Genomic DNA, 16,639 nt, shown 5'->3' with positions numbered 1-16,639 from the left:
AGATCAATAAACAGTGTAGGTTTCTGCCATCAATAAGTTAAACACAGCCTTCCTCTAGTATTCAGTAGAGTGCCCTATCGTGCCAAATGTGTTGACGTGATAGGGGTAGAGCTTTTGTATCTGCTGCCCGATGGGGGAATGTGCAGGATGAGTGGTGACCTAGATTATGTCGACTGCTTTACCAAAGCAGCGAGAAGCGTGAACAGAATCTCCGGAGGGGAGGTTGGTTCCTGTGATGTGCTGATCCCTGAAAGAACAAACTGCAAGCCCTTCCAAGGATGGAAGATTTCTATTTATTTATGACCTTCCACATCTCTTGGCTATCGCAAGTCATCTTACAATCATGGTAGCATTCTTGATGTGTGCCTATGGTTGAAATACAGGGAACACAGAACCCAAATTATTCTAGAAACATCCATGAGCTTTTAGTGATGATCTTTTAAAAATAAGTTTTGCTTGAACACCTGGGGAGAGCTCCCCAGCTTTTCTTTAATATAATAGCCATAATATAATAGAATGGATTATAATTTTAAAGAGGCCCATTATGCAATATAAGAGTGGGTTCATTTTCCATACATCTGAGAAAATAGGTAGAGTTTCAGTTTAAGATCTTATCTGTGATGGTTTCTGTGGTAGTACATCACTCTCCCAGTTCTGCCCTTGAGCACTGACCGATATTAACCGTTCAAAATTCCTTGCAGAACCTTCAGGAGGATAATCGAGTGCTTTCCAGGTCTTTGTACTAACTGCATCTCACAAGTTTGCAGATGAGACCACTGTACCTCAAAAAGCAATGATTCAAATGTGCAGGAAGGAGATAGAGAGCTTAGTTACATGGCGTCATGACAACAACCTTTCCCTCAATGTCAGCAAAACAAAAGAGCTGGTCATTGATGTCAGAGACAAGTATACCCCTTTGGATGCTGCTGGAGGGTGAAGGTCGTGACCAATCAGGGCTCAGCAGAAGTCGCCAGGCCAGAGGCAGTGTGGCTGGCTCGGAGGCTCAGGAGGGAAGGGCAAAGTCAGGCAGAATGGTAGTGATGGGAGGCTCGATAGTTAGAGGGAAAGGAAGGAGATTCCGTTGACGCGAAAGAAACTGGGATGGTGTGTTGCTTCCTGGATATAGGGTACAGAATGTCTCAGAGTGGCTGAAACAAATGGGCAAGAGGGAGGGTGAAGAGCCAGTGGTTGTGTTACGCATTGGCACCAATGACACAGGTAGAATGGGGAAAGGATTCCTGCACAGTGACGATAGGAAGAGACAGGACCTCCATGTTAGTAATCTCTGGGTTACTCCTAGTGCCATGTGCTAGTCAGGGCGGGAATAAGACAATGGTACAGATGAATGAGTGACTGAGGAAGTGGTGCAGGAAGAAGGATTTCCGATTTCTGGATCATTGGGATCTCTTCTGGGGAAAGTATGACCTGAACAAGAAGGACAAGTCACACCTGAACCCAATGGGGACAAATATCCTTGCAGGCAGGCTTGCTGGAGCTCTTGGGGAGGGTTTAAATTAAGTTGGCAGGGAGATGGGAACTGGAATGACAGGGCTGAGGTTGGGGATGTTGGTATGCAGGTCATTGCAGTGTGTAGTGACACTGTGTGGATGGACAGGCAGATGATAGGGCAAAATGGCAGTCAGTGGGATGCAATAAAGTATAACAGTGGGGCCAAAATCAAAAAGGGTGATGAAAACATAACTGAAGGTGATAGATTTCAATGCTGTTGGCAGAATATGGAATAATGTAGATGATCTTGTAATGCAGTTAGAGATTGGCAGGTATGGCGTTGTGGGCATCACCGAGTTGTGGCTGAAAGAAGATCACAGTTGGGAACTTAACATCCAAGGATACACATTGTATCTAAAGGACAGGCAGGTAGGCAGAGGAGGTGGGATGGTTCTGTTGGTAAAAAGTGAAATCAAATCTTTAGAAAGAAATGACATAGGGTCAGACGATGTAGAATCCCTGTGTGTAGAGTTAAGAAAGTGCAAGGGTAAGAAAAACTCTGATGGGTGTTGCATACAGGTTGCAAAAGTAATAGGTTGTGGAATATAAGTTTCAATGGGAAATTACATAAGGGCAATGTTAGGATAGTCATGGGCAATTTCAACATGCAGGTAGATTGGAAATCAAGTTGGCCTAGTCCCAAGGGAGGCAATTTGTAGAATGCCTAAAGAACCTTAGGAGGACGAGAGCACCTAACGGCGACTCCTTTGTTTGCACCTTTGGAAACAGCTCTATTTCTATCTTTGATATCTCTGTTTTTCCCTTTCGAGATTCTTTTGAAGACCCTGACCTGGAGTTACACACCGACTTCAGTTCTTTTCAGAAATGGGACCTGCTCTCAGGCCCTCACGACCGGCCGCTTTTCGATACACTGAGGATGTGGCCTGGAAGACTAGTGCACCTTCAGGGTGGATTTTTGTGGCTCTGGAGATAGGCTGATTCAAGGCTGGTGCTGCCGCCTGGTGTGTCGTGGGAGTACACGGAAGATCGGAAGCAGTGAGCTGACAGCTGGCTGTGTGCTCATGGACCCGAGATTTTTGGGCACAGAGCTCGGAAAAAGCGATGCAACTGACTTTTAACACCATAAATCAGTGAGTTGTTTTGTTATATCTCCCTTCTCACTGTGAAACAGGGACACCTCTTTTTCCCTTATTAGGGAGAGAGAGAGCCTGTGGCATGTCAAATACTGGCTGAACGAGTAGTCTTTGGGGTAGTGCAAGTCTGTGTCTTTATTGATGCTTTGCTGCACGCTTGAGTGCTCGGTGGGGGGGGGGCTTAGAGTTAGAGAATTGGGAAGCTTTTAAAAAACAACAGAAGGCATCTAAGAAAGCCATAAGGAGAGAAAAGAGGAAATGTGAAAGTAAGCTAGTCAATAATATAAAATGAGATACATAGAGTTATTTCAGATATATAAAGAGTAAAAGAGAGGTGAAAATAGATATTGGATTACTGGAAAGGTAGTAGTAGGAGACACATAAATGGCTGCTAAAGTTAATAAGTATTATGTGTCAGTTTTCACTGTGGAAGACACTGTGTGCCAGAAATTTAAGAATGTCGGAGGACAGAAGAGAGTGCAGTTGCTGTTACTAAGGAGACGGTGATTTGGAAGCTAAAAGACCTGAATGTAGATAACCAGATGGATTACATCCTAGGTTCTAAAAGAGGTAGCTGAAGAGATTGTGAAAGCATTAGTATGATCTTTCAAGAATCATTAGATTCTGCAATGGTTCCGGAGGCAGCCTTTCCCCAGTGGGAAGACAACTCATCGCATTTGTTAAGGGTGGTAAGAGTGCTGAATGCATCTGTCTAAAAGCTCCTTCAGGACTACTCTCTGCAGGCAAGGAGTGGAACATGACAGCAGATCACCACCACATCTCTTCCCTCAAGACATAGTACTATGTTCCACTGTACCCGAGACAGTCCTCCTCATTGACTTAACCATCCTATGGGAGGGAGAGTGGGGGGTGCTCACAATCGGGAGAGGCCGAAGTACTCAGACCTGGCAGCTGAGTGTAAGGAGGCTGGATGGTGGATGACCGTCTGTCCTACGGAGGTAGGATGCCAGGGCTTCGTTGGCACATTGACAACAAGGTTACTCCATGATATGGCAGTGACTGGAGCGAGGCTCAGAAAGGCCACCAGAGAGTTGGCTGAAGAGGCAGGAAAGGGCAGGAGGAAGGACAGAAATTGGGGGACCGACTAGCCCCATTGGAAGCTGCAGGGGGTGTCCGGGAGGCGTCCCTGCCACTGCTCCACCACCAAGAAATGTGCCAAGGCTAAGGATGCGAAGCATCGACGAATGGTGGTCCCTGGCTGATGACCCTGCAGCTAACCTAAGGGCACTGTTGAAGCTGTAGATGGCAGCAATGCCAAGCAGCAAACAACATCTTCCTGTAAGTGTCAAGGATGAGGTTTTGGGATACTTGCTGGCCAGCAATGATAAAATAGGCCAAAGTCAGCATGGTTTTCTAAATGGGAAATCATGCCTGACAAATCTGCTGGAATTTTGAGGAAATAACAGGCAGAATAGACAAAGGAGAATCCAATTACTTGGATTTCTGAAAATCCAGTTACTTGGATTTTCAGAAGGCCTTTGACAAGGTGCCGCATATGGACTCAGTGTCAGCTGTGGTCGGCTGCTTCCAAGGCATCGACAAGTTGACAGTGCCTGGAGGTTTATGGCAGGGAGTTTCTCCCTTTTGCCTCCTGCTATTGGGGACTCGGGAGTCGATCGACTCTGGGACTTTTGAGACTTTATTTACCGTGCCCATGGTTTGTTCTTCATCAAATTCTGGTATTGCTGTGCACTGCTGTAACTATATGTTATAATTATGTGGTTCTGTTAGTGTTAGTCTTTGGTCTGTCCTGTTTTCTGCGATATCACTCCGGAGAAACATTGTATGATTTCTTAATGCATGTAGGCATTTCTAAATGACAATAAAAGAGGACTGAGTGTTCTCATAATCTAATATGAGGCTGCTTAACAAGATAAGAGCCCATAGTATTACAGGAAAGATTGATTGGTTGATTGGCTGGAAATAAGGAGAAGAAGTAAAGGGGACCTATTCTGGTTGGCTGCTGGTGACAAGTAGTGTTCTGTAGGGGGTCGGCATTAGGACCTCTATTTTCACATTTTATGTCAACAATTTGGATGACAGAATTGATGGCTTTGTGGTCAAGTTTTCAAAAGGTACAACAATAGGTGGAGTGTCAGGTGATATTGAGGAAGCAGGGATTCTGCAAAAGGACTTGGACAGATTGGGAGAATGGACAATGCAGTGGTAGAAAGAACAGAATGCAGGGAAGTGTATGATCTTGCACTTTGGTAGAAGGAATAAAAGGCATAGACTATTTTCTGAACAGAGATAAAATATTTTAAAGAAATCAAAGATGTAAAGGGAATTTGGAGTCCTTGTGCAGGATTCCCTAGAAGTTAACTTGCAGGTTGAGTAAGTTATAAGGAAGGCAAAAGCAATGTTAGAATTAATTTTGAGAGGACTTGAAAATAAGAGGAAGGGTGCGAGACCCTGGTTAAAAGAAAGAAAGTGCATAGCAGGGAAAGGCAGACAGGAACAAATGTGGTACTTGAGGAGTATAAGAAATGCCAGAGTGGACTTAAGAAGGAAATCAGGAAGGCCAATAGAGGACATGAGGTTTCTTTCACAGACAAGTTAAAGGAGAATCCTAAGAGCTTTTACAGATATATTAAGAGCAAAAGGAAGACAAGGGACAAAATTGATCCTCTGGAAGATCAGAGTGGTAATCTATGTGCTGAACTGAAAGAGATGGGTGAGATCTTAAATGGATATTTTGCATCTGCATTTACTTGGGAGACTGACACAGAGTCTATAGATGTGATCCAGCAGTGGTCAAGGACTCTATACAGATTACAGAGCAGGTGGTGTTTGCTGTCTTGAAGCAAATTAGGGAGAATAAATCCCCAGGGCCTGACTGGGTGTTCTCTCTGACCCCACAGGAGGCAAGTGCAGGAATTGCCAGGGCCTTAGTAGAGATACATATTTGAAACACTCTGCCATGGGTGAGGTGTTGAGGATTAATGTTCTGTTGTTTTAAAAGAGTTCTCAGAATAAGCCAGGTAATTATAGGCTGATGAGCTGACATCATTAGTGGAAAGTATTTGGAATATATTCTAAGGGACCGGATATATGAGTAACACGCACCACACTTTGGAGGAACTCAGCAGGTCGGGTAGCATCCATGGAAACGAACAGTCAACGTTTCGGGCCGAGACCCTTTGTCAGGACTGAAGAGGGAGTTGGCAGGGGCCTTATATAGGGATATATGAGTACTTGGATAGACAATTTGCTTATCCGTTTACCACATTATCATATTGATTAGGGACAGTCAGCATGCCCTTGTGCATGGCAAGTCATGTCTAATGGACCTTATAGAGTTTTTCGAGGAAGTTACAAGGAAAGCTGATAAAGGCCAGGCAGTGGATGTTGTCTACATGGACTTTAGCAAGGTCAGCGACAAAGTCCTATATGGGAGCTTGGTCAAGAAGCTTCAGACATAGCATTAAAGGTGAAGTAATAAATTGGATTGGCTTTGTGGAAGAAGACAGAGTGGTAGTAGGTAGTTGCCTCTCTGACTGAAGGCCTGTGACTCGTGGTGAGCCACAGTGATCAGTGCTGCATTCGTTATTGTTTGCCATCTATATCAGTGATCTGGATGATCAAGTGGTAAACTGGAAAAGCAAATTTGCAGCTGATACCAAGATTGGACATATAGTGGACAGCAAGAAAGACTATCAAAGCTTGCAACAGGTGGACCAGCTGTTTCTGTATTGTAGTTTCCTGACTCTGTAAGTTACTTGCTTAGCTTTAAGCCTTGTTTATTCACTAGAGGATGGACTATAAAGTCTAACTTATTGTCTTTGATAGTTGTTCCCTTCAACCCTCAATTGGGGAGTAAAAAATTAGTCACTGTGACTCTGTAATTTTCCTCAAGTTTTCCTTAAAAAGGAGATTATGATCTTGTTCTGTCTCTTCTAACAAGTGCACACATGGCAGAGGAATTTGCCTTCGGGAGAATACCTCTGATGGGCTTGGCATCTAAATTTATAGAACGTATGAGGTCACCAGAGCTTATTACTTCAGGTATTTTTAACTCCAAAATATTTACGCCTCAGGCCCTTAAACTGCCCGGGAACACTTGAATTTCATGAATGAAGGTTTATTCAAAACGTGATTAAACTGGAAAAAGGACACTAAATTCTTGGATTCAACAAAATCACAGATTAAGTCATTTGCAAGGAGCAGTCAGCTGTTGGGAAACAAATGTTGTTTTCCTGTCACTAGCAGCTCAGTAAACTCAGCAGCCACTTTATTAGGTACAGGAGGCAACTGATAATGTGGCCACTGAGGGCATGTTCACGATCTTCTACTGCAGTTGCCCTCCACTTCAAGGTTCAACATGTAGTTCATTCAGTAAAGCTCTTCTGCTCACCACTGTTGTAACATGTGGTTATTTGAGGTACTGTTGCCTTCCTGCCAGCTTGAACCAATCTGTCCATTCTCCTCTGACCTCTCTCACTAACAGGGCATTTTTGCCCACAGGACAGCCACTCACCGGATGTGAAGAAAGGTCTCAGCCTGAAACTTCGACTCTTTATTCTTTTCCACAGATGCTTCCTGACCTGCTGAGTTCCTCCAGCATGTTGTGAGTGTTAGTACTGGATATTCTTTTGCCTTTTGCAACTTTCTCTGTAAACTCTAGAGATCGTTGTGCATGAAAATCCCAGGAGATCAGCAGTTTCTGAGATTCTCAAACCACCCTGTCTGGCACCAACGTTCATTCCACAGTCAAAATCACTTAGATAGCGTGTCTTCCACATTCTGATATTTGGTCTGAGCAACAACTGAACCTCTTGGCCATGTCTGCATGCTTTATGCCTTGAGTTGCTGTCACATGATTGGCTGATTAGATATTTGCATTAACGAGCAGGTGTACCTAATAAAGTGGCCACTGAGTGTATGTGTGTTAATATGAAACAAATTAAATGGGCCATTAAAATGCAAGGGCACTGGGAGATGATGTACGTCAATGAATCAACTAGAGTTATTTTGGGTTATACAAAATAACGCCTCATAAAATAAATGGACAAACTACAGTGAGTCACTTTATATTGAATGCTGATACCATAGCAACATGTGAAGCCGCCAACCTTTTTTTGTGATGTTCTGCATTTATCAAAATGCTAAGCAAGGCATTCACATATGGAATATCCTATGATAAGCAATTAATGCAGGACTCTCCATAAACAATGGTGCTGATATTGGGGGTCAAGTTGAGGGAGGTCCTAAATCAATACTGACGAGCCTTTGCTCAACTCAGTACCAGTTCATTCAGCATTCTGCACCTGCATCCAAATCTGGAGCTCTTAGTCAGAGTTCTGACATTGCAAAACTTGGAGGATTGTGAGCAGTTCAGGCCTCTTTGTCTAGGGGAGGAGGTGCTGGCATTGGAAAGGGTCCAGAGGAAGTTCCCAGGAATGAAAGGGTTAATGTATGAGGAGCTTTTGATGGCTCTGGGCCTGTACTTGCTGGAGTTTAGAAGCGTGAGGGGGAATCACATTGAATCCTACTGAATATGGAAAGGCCTAGAAAGAGTGGACCTATAGTAGGGGAGTCTTGGACCAGAGGCACCGTCTCAGAAAAGAGGGATGTCCCTTTAAAGTAGAGATGAGGAGAACTTTATCTATCCAGTGGTTGGTGCATCTGTGGAATTCATTTGCACAGATGGCTGTTGAGGCAAAATCATTGGTTATACTTAAAGCCGAGGTTGATAGGTTCTTGATTGGTAAGGGCTTCAAAGGCTATGCGGATAAGGCAGGAGAGTGGGGTTGAGGGGGATGATAAATCAGTCTTACTACAATGGCAGAACAGACTTGATGGGCTGAATGGCCTACTTCTGCTCCAATGACTTATGGTTATTTGGGAAGTACCTGACAGCCTGGTACACTTCATTGTCACATTATGTTGCAGGGATTGTGACTACAAGGAACTTGTCTGTGTGTGCCATCCACACTTGATGTCAAGAACACCATGGGAACCTGTAACGACCTGCACATAGCTCTGCACGGAAAGAAAGCAGCACGAGGGTACGAGCTCAATCCAACTAAATCAACAGTAGTCTTCCTCCACCATCCATGACCAATGATAAGTGTATCTCTTTTCAGTGACACTCAGCACTCTGTCTGTTAGAGTACACATGCCCTTTAAACCTCAAACGGTGCAATCCACCTTTGATACTTTCCTAGCTGTAGATCCACTCCTCTCTGACCCATACACCAAGGATCCAGTATTTAAAGTGACTCGGTCTCACACAATCACAAAAGGCCGTGCTTCGGAAAAAAAACAGAGAGTTCAAGAGAATACTGACCTGAAGAGCCCACGTTGTGCGCCATCTATGGAAAAATGCATTACAAGGACATTTCCTTTTCTCTGATGCCAGCTATTAATTTTGCTTCGGTCACAGAACTTGCTTTAATCAAAATCACAAATCCCTTGAGATAAATATCTGCAAAATATATCCTCTGGATTTACATGTGTTTGCACAGTTTGTTCTCATTCTGCAGTGAGTCTGTTGAAGCTCTACACGGCATCAGCTCATCTGCCTTTTATAGAAGCTTAACATTATCTAAGGACTTAGACATGATGTCAGATAGCAAGAGGTTGTTACTTTAAATATTTGAACTTAGAAAAACCTAATTAGTACTGGAAATGTGGCAGCCTACAATTCATCCTTCAAACTGTAACAAGGTGTTCCCTTTATTTTTTCCATTGTAAATGTGCACAGATATTTGTTCCTAGTTAAATTTTACTGTATTATTTTCTACAGCAAAACAAATTTTACTTTTACAGCAGTTCTTTGTTTCACCAACAGCATCCATGTATGAACCTAACAGACCAAGGGGGAAAAAACTCTTCTTGGGTTGCAAGAGGTTATAAAAATGTCTAAAAATATATGGTCAGATTGTTAATTCAAGGTAAGATGAAAAGGCACTGTTAATTCTGTCTGACAGATTGAACATAATTAATTACCCCTGCCTCCCCTCCCTTCTTTGAAATACAGTAACTCGATTGGCAGTCTGTGAGCATGGAGTTAAAAAGAATTTGTGGACCAGACTTGAAGAAGGGTCTCAGCCCAAACATCAATCATTTATTCATTTCCATGGATGCTATCTAACCTGCTGATTCCTCCAGTATTTTGTGTGTTGCTTTGGATTTCCAGCATCTGCAGAACTTCTTGAGTTTATAACAGGCTATTCAGCCCATCTGATCTGATACTGTACATGAGCCTCCCACTCATATCATTTCAGGCTATCAACATATTCCTTTCCTTCTCACTTGTCTATCTAGTTTCCTCTTCATATTTTTGCCATAATTATTAAGTGTTATTTGGCTCAAATACCTTTAAGGGGAATGATCTTCCATTTGCTCACCAGTCTTTGGTTAAAGAAACATTAAAAGCCAAAGCCTCAAGTTATAAAATACAAGCGAATGTAAAATGCAAGAAACTCCAAATCATTGTCAATTAAACAAAGTGTTTTTTTTTCAGTCTTGCAAATGCTTCCATATTTTTGTTAACTTTCTAGTTGTAAAGGATTTAGCTAAGTTTCTTGCAGTGAAAACAAATGTTTTCCTGGTGGCCACCCATTTCAATTTGTATTCCCGTTCTGGTTCCAACAAGTCTGTTCATGGCCTCCTCTATGTCATGATGAGGCTACACTCAGGTGGGAGGAGTGACACCTCATATTCCATTTGGATAGCTTCCAACCTGATGGCATGAGATAAATTTCTTTAAGTTCTGGTAATTTCATTTTGGCTCTCCCCATACCCTTTTTCTTCTCACCTGTCCAGCACCTCACTCTAGTTCTTCCATGGTCTACTATCCTCTCCTATCTGATTCCTTCTTCAGCTCTTCACATTTTCCACCTATCACCTCCCAGCTTCTGACTTTATCCCCCTGTGGCACTGTCCCATTCCTAGCTTTAGTCCATCAGAGGAGTTGTGCTAAACCCATCTGCTCTCCCACTTCACCCCAACTATCTCACACCAGTGGTAACCATTGTCCTGTCCAGATTCCTGCAGGAGGAATTTGTAACAGCCAGAGAAAGGATGCTAGTTCACACCCATTTGGGAACCATTACAAGTAACGACCTGCCAGTAGCATAATGATAGTGTAATGCTATTGCAGTGAACTGGGTTAATGGTAAGGCACTGAGGAGTGCAGTGGAATAGAGGGATCTGGGAATACAGATACAAAATTCCCTAAAAGTGGCGTCACAGGTAGATAGGGTCGTAAAGAGAGCTTTTGGTACATTGGCCTTTATTAATCAAAGTATTGAGTATAAGAGCTGGAATGTTATGATGAGGCTGTATAAGGCATTGGTGAGGCCGAATCTGGAGTATTGTGTTCAGTTTTGGTCACCAAATTACAGGAAGGATATAAATAAGGTTGAAAGAGTGCAGAGAAGGTTTACAAGGATGTTGCCGGGACTTGAGAAACTCAGTTACAGAGAAAGGTTGAATAGGTTAGGACTTTATTCCCTGGAACGTAGAAGAATGAGGGGAGATTTGATAGAGGTATATAAAATTATGATGGGTATAGATAGAGTGAATGCAAGCAGGCTTTTTCCACTGAGGCAAGGGGAGAAAAAAACCAGAGGACATGGGTTAAGGGTGAGGGGGGAAAAGTTTAAAGGGAACATTGGGGGGGGGCTTCTTCACACAGAGAGTGGTGGGAGTATGGAATGAGCTGCCAGACGAGGTGGTAAATGCGGGTTCTTTTTTAACATTTAAGAATAAATTGGACAGATACATGGTTGGGAGGTGTATGGAGGGATATGGTCCATGTGCAGGTCAGTGGGACTAGGCAGAAAATGGTTCGGCACAGCCAAGAAGGGCCAAGGGCCTGTTTCTGTGCTGTAGTTTCTATGGTTCTAACTGGGTTCATCGCCTACCGCTGTCTGTAAGGACTTTGCACGTTCTCTCCATGACAGTGTGATCTCCTCCAAGTGCGCTGGTTTCCTCCTACATTCCTACGGGTTAGTAGGTTAATTGGTCACATGGGTGTTATTGGGCCTGTTACCGTGCTGTATCTCTAAATAAATAAACAAGCAAACAAAATAAATAAATAGAAAAATAATTATTCGGTCATAAATCTCCAGAAGGCAGCAATGAGTTTGAGGAATGAGGAAGTGACTGTGGGCAGAGAAGATTGTTTTTATTCTCCATTAATATGCTCGAGTACTTAGTTGTTCTTAATCAGACCCCAAAAGACTACCTTTCATCAGGAGGCTACTGAATAAACAAAAGGGTATGTGAGTCACAGAAATCAATGTGTTGTATCCGGAAGATGGTCTGACTCATTGGTGTTCTGAGCCTCTGAAGAATCAACCTCCAGCAAGACCAAGTATGGAACATCAGCTGAAGCTTTACTCATGCTGCCCACATCCTCCAGTCTTGTAACTGCTTACCTCTAAATTCAAATTATCTAATGATCTTCTTCGTATAAGTAGTTGATGGAATTGGAGTACACCGTCTGTTCCCTTTATTCTCCTTTTATCTCCTTTATTCCCAAGGCAATTCAAATTCCAGACAGCAAACATCATCATCCATGACCTGCAGAGTGGCAAATATGGGTCAAATGCAAAATAACATCAACCTGTTTTTTTCCATCTTTAAATAAAAGATTGACTTGGTTTGCAATTTGTTCCTTGGAATGTAGAAGATTGAGAGGAGACTTGATAGAGCTATACAAAATTATGAGGGGTGTAGATAGGGTAAATGCAAGCAGGCTTAAACCACTGAGGTTGGGTGGAACTACAACTAGAGGTCATGGGTTAAGGGTGAAAGGGTAACCTTAGGTAATTTCTATGTAAGTACATGTTTGGCACAGCATTGTGGGCCAAAGGGCCTGTATTGTGCTGTAGGTTTTCTATGCTTCAATGCTTCTATGAAAAGTTTAAGGGGAATATGAGGGGAAACTTCTTCAGTCTGAGGTTGAGAGAGTGTGGAACCTGCTGCCAATGCAAGTGAAGCAAGTAAGCTCTATTTCAAAGTTTAAGAGAAGTTTGGATAGGTACACAGATCGTAGGGGAATGGAGAGCAGTGGGAGTAGACAGATTAAATGGCTCAGCATGAACTTGATGGGCCAAAGGGCCTGTTTCTGTTCTATACCTTTCCATGACTCTATGACTCTATTGATGCTGACTGGCCTGACTTTTAGAGAGTGTCCTCTCTTGTATTAGTTTATTAGTTTATCCTACTTCTTAGAGGAAACTGCCTCATTTGGAATTAAACTACAACCCAGAAATTTCTGTTTTCCTTTTTGAATCCCTGTATTTGTAACTACAGTGGTTTCCTATTAACTGGGACACATCAGGACCAATATATTTTGTCCCAATTAAGCAGCTGTAAGGTGTAAAAAAACAAACTACTGTTTAACTGAATAACAAATTATGTGTTTAAAAGAAATACAGAAGGAATTAGAACACTACCAATACTACTACAGTAACTCTCCAGTTATTCCGGTTAACTAAGCATTAGTTCCTAATAGTTATCAATGGAAGAATTCGTCCAGTGTACACATTTTTTGATCGACTGTAAATGAACAAAATCAGTGCAGACACCTAGTGCAGAGAATGGACTGCCTGCATACAATCTTTTTGATGATTGTATACTACAAATCTTCATCTTCATTGTAACATTCAAGATTATTGTCAATACCTTCAAGTTCTTCGTAGCTTCTAACTTGTTGAAGTAGTGAAATCATTTCAGTTTCATTCCTGACTGTTTCCGGCATCTCCAAGCCTGAATACTTGAAACCGCAGTGAGCAAAACAGTTTGGAAATGTCATACTGCTTATTATTCCAAACTATTAGTGACAATAATCACTGTTGTTTGAACACATGCAACTGTGACTATTTAAAAACTATTTGCTCTGAGCACAGTGCAGTGTCAAATGGCCACACAATTGCACACATCTGAAGCTAGTTAGGAACTGTTCAGAAACAGTCTGCTTCTCCAATTAAGTGAGATAGTCTCAAATAAACAAAGGGAATCCCGGCTATTTTGTTAATTAGTTTGTGTTCTTTAAGAGTTGTCCCAAATAAGCAGCTGACCCGGTTAACCAATGGCCCAATTAACCAGAATCGACTGTATTTTTGATTTTCACTACAGAGAATCCTACAATCCAGCAATCACCCTCTCACACTATTTTAGTTATTTTACTAATATGTTCATGGTTTTTTTTATTCAGCAGCATTATACAGTAATGAGGGCATATTTGTGAAGTAAGAAATTTAATTGTAGGCGTTTTTGTAAATGATACAGGAAAATATGAATGGGAGTTAAGTAAACTGATCTGGCACTTGGAGCCAAAACAGCAAATCAAACTTTCTAAGCAGTCAATTTGGTTTGGCTATTTCAATGTTCTTACATTATACTCCAGGTATGTTACGCTGGAGAAAAATCAGATTGTACGCCAATATCCATGAGCAATTTTTCATGCATCTTGCATTTTTTCTTTTCACAGAACAAATGCATGTTCTAAAGGAATAATATACATATCCTTGATGTATACACTTGGTGGCCACATTATTATGTACACCTGCTCATTTATGCAAATATTTAATCAGCCAGTCATATGGCAGCAACTCAATGCATAAAAAACATGCCGACATGGTCAAGAGGTTCAGTTGTTGTTCAGACGAAACATCAGAATGGGGAAGAGATGTGATCCGAGTGACTTTGACTATGGAATGGTTATTGGTGCCAGATGGGTGGTTTGAATATCTCAGAAAAGCCTGATCTCCTGGGATTTTCACACACAGCAGTCTCTAGAGTTTACAGAGAATGTTGCAAATAACAAACAAAATATTCCAGTGAGCGGCAGTTCTGTGGGTGAAAATGCCTTGTTAATGAGAGTTCAGAGGAGAATGGCCGGACTGGCTCAAGCTGACGAGGAGACAGTAATTCAGATAACTACATTTTATAGCAGTGGTCTATAGAAGAGTATCTCTGAATACACAACACTTCAAACCTTGATGTGGATGGGCTACAGCAGCAGAAGACCACAAACATACATTCAGGAGGTACCTAATAAAGTGGCCACTGAGTCACACAGATGATAATTGAAAATAGTATTCAAGTATATTGTATTTATATGGAGACAGATCCCAATATTATCTGTTGCATCCAGTGCTCTCATTATGGCCTCCTCAACACTGGTGAGGCCGGACTTTCCTGATCCACCCCAACTGTTGTCAAGAATGAGTTTTCCTCGTGCTACTTTTGCCAATCACTGTCACTCCACGTTTTCAAACTTTCCACCATTCAGACAACTCTTCTTCCTGCACTCTTTATATCTTTTAAATACCTCTATCCAGTTTCCTCTCAACTTCCTCTATCCCCAAAGCGATCAGTTCCATTTTACCCAGTTTGTCAGTGGAATCGGTCTGTTCTGCAACTAATTTATGAGTGAAAGTCTTTTTTGCAGATGATGCTCCCCAGAGCATGTACCCTGAAGAGAATCATCTGATTGCACCAATGTAACTCTCCAGTTATTTCGGGCTTCAACCTGCCATTTGGATACCTATTTCCATATCTCGCTGTAAATACCCAACAAGTTATTTCATGAGCCAGCAAAAACTAAAACAAATAAAATATATGGCAGCATGCCAGAGCCATTTCACTTTGATAGGTACAGTATAATCTTCATTGTCAGGTTATGTTGCTGATCTGTCACCTCTCCGTATGAACAAATATTCTTGCACGGAATTGGAGCCAAAATATTCTCACTAGAAAACTGAAGGAGGCTGCATTCCAATTTCAGTCATGCCTTTTATCTTAAAAAACTGAGGTTATTCATGTTCATCTTGAGTAAAGCTGCCTTATGGCTTTGCTTGACTAAGTATCTACTTCTCTACGCACTTTACGCTTTGAGCCCACACTGTATTCATCCCCGCTGCAGTGTCCAATCCCATTGTTCAAAAAATACACCGCAGTGTCCATTTTCAGAGCAAAACTTATATAACCTATCAAGTTAATATTTTTGTGTTCAGAAAATTGCTCTATCTCAGGCTGGATTGAAACCTTTATAATTAAAAAGCATTTATACTTCCTAGAGCTCTACAGAATTTCATTACAGTTCGATATGCATTTTTAAACAAAATTCTCTTCCATAAAGATTCCCCTAAGAAGGACAATATCAATAATTTCCCAAATTAAAAAAATGTGAGAAACCACGTACCTTTAAAATGCTTTGGCCTTTAGTCCTGTGTGTTCCTTTCCAAAAGAGCTCCTGTGTTTAATGCTTCCTTGCTCCTTCTGCCCTGGATGGTCAAATGAAAGTGTTGACAGGTGATATGTAAATTGCAAGGTCTTGCGGCAAGGCATTTTATACCGATGTCAAAAGAATTTGTCATGTGTTTTTTTTTAATATATATTGCACACTTGTATTAGCAACCTTGTACTTAAAAGTCCTAAAGCTTTTTTATTTAGAGGTACAGCGTGGTACAGGCCTCTCCGGCCCAAGAGTAACCCATCCATTTAACCCTAGCCTAATCGCAGGACAATTTACTATGATCAGTTAACCCACTAACCAGTACATCTTTGGACTGTGGGAGGAAGCCCACCAGCTGATGGGAAGGATGTATGGTCCTCATCGGAACTGAGCTCCAAACTCTGGCTCCCAAACCTGTAACAGTTGCACTAACCGCTATGTTACTGTGACACCCCACAGTTTTACCTTTATTATAGTATTATCTTTATTATATTTAATATTTTATATAACTTAATTATATTACACATTGTACTATCTTTGTTGCATAGTAGAGGACAAATGAGGATTGGTATAACATGCTTCCCGGTATTGCAGAGAAGGTTAAGAGGAGATTTCATCAGCATCTTTAAAGACATGAAGAGTTCAAGGAAAGCAGACAATAGGAAAAGGTCTCAAATGGCTGGAGAGGTAGGAAGTTCAGGAAAATTGAGGCAGAAATTCCATGGATTGGGGTAGAGCTTGCAAAAGGCATGGTCAACAGCTTAGGGAGAAATGATTAGACGCCAGAATTGGAGGAAGAACAAGGTGCTCAGGGGGT

At 41.8% G+C, this 16,639-nt stretch overlaps 1 long non-coding RNA gene across 1 annotated transcript in view; it reads left to right on the top strand.

The window, feature by feature from the left end:
- Positions 1-10,071, top strand: part of LOC134353424 (uncharacterized) — a 46,874-nt gene extending 36,803 nt beyond the window's left edge. Inside the window, exon 3 of the long non-coding RNA XR_010019621.1 lies at positions 8,517-10,071. This is a non-coding gene — a long non-coding RNA (uncharacterized LOC134353424). The remainder of the gene's footprint in view (positions 1-8,516) is intronic.
- The last annotated feature ends 6,568 nt before the right edge of the window (positions 10,072-16,639 follow it).

Source organism: Mobula hypostoma, chromosome 10 (assembly GCF_963921235.1).
Source record: "Mobula hypostoma chromosome 10, sMobHyp1.1, whole genome shotgun sequence".
NCBI classification, from domain to species: domain Eukaryota; kingdom Metazoa; phylum Chordata; class Chondrichthyes; order Myliobatiformes; family Myliobatidae; genus Mobula; species Mobula hypostoma.
Note: the sequence above shows the minus strand (reverse complement) of the source record. Positions and strands in the feature narration are given on the sequence as shown.